This window comes from Pyrgilauda ruficollis, unplaced genomic scaffold (genome assembly GCF_017590135.1).
Source record: "Pyrgilauda ruficollis isolate IOZ18807 unplaced genomic scaffold, ASM1759013v1 scaffold19, whole genome shotgun sequence".
Classification (NCBI taxonomy): domain Eukaryota; kingdom Metazoa; phylum Chordata; class Aves; order Passeriformes; family Passeridae; genus Pyrgilauda; species Pyrgilauda ruficollis.
Genome location: NW_024518095.1, coordinates 3,775,431 through 3,775,781, shown reverse-complemented (window position 1 = coordinate 3,775,781; position 351 = coordinate 3,775,431).

The following is a 351-nucleotide window of genomic DNA, read 5'->3' as shown; positions in this document are numbered from 1 at the left end:
GGCAGCTCACCCCGGAGGCGGCCGCGGGCACGACCGCGGCTCCCGGCCGCATCGCTGCGGGCAGGCGGGGGCGGCCCCGCCGGGCCCGGGGCCCGTGCCCGGCGTGTGCCAGGAGCCCGCCGGTGCCGCAGGAGGAGCAGGAAGCGCCCGGGCGAATCCAGCCGCGCTATCACATGACTCAGCAGCCGCTGCCGCCGGGCTGAGTTCACCCAGCGCCGCGCCGGGAGGGGGAAACCTGCAATGAGGCCTCGGCCCCGCGGCTGCCCCTGAGCCGTCGCCCTCTCGCCCGGCTCCGCGCGGCCCGGCGCCCCATTGCGGGAGCGCGGCGGGGGCTGCCGGAGCCGCCTCCGC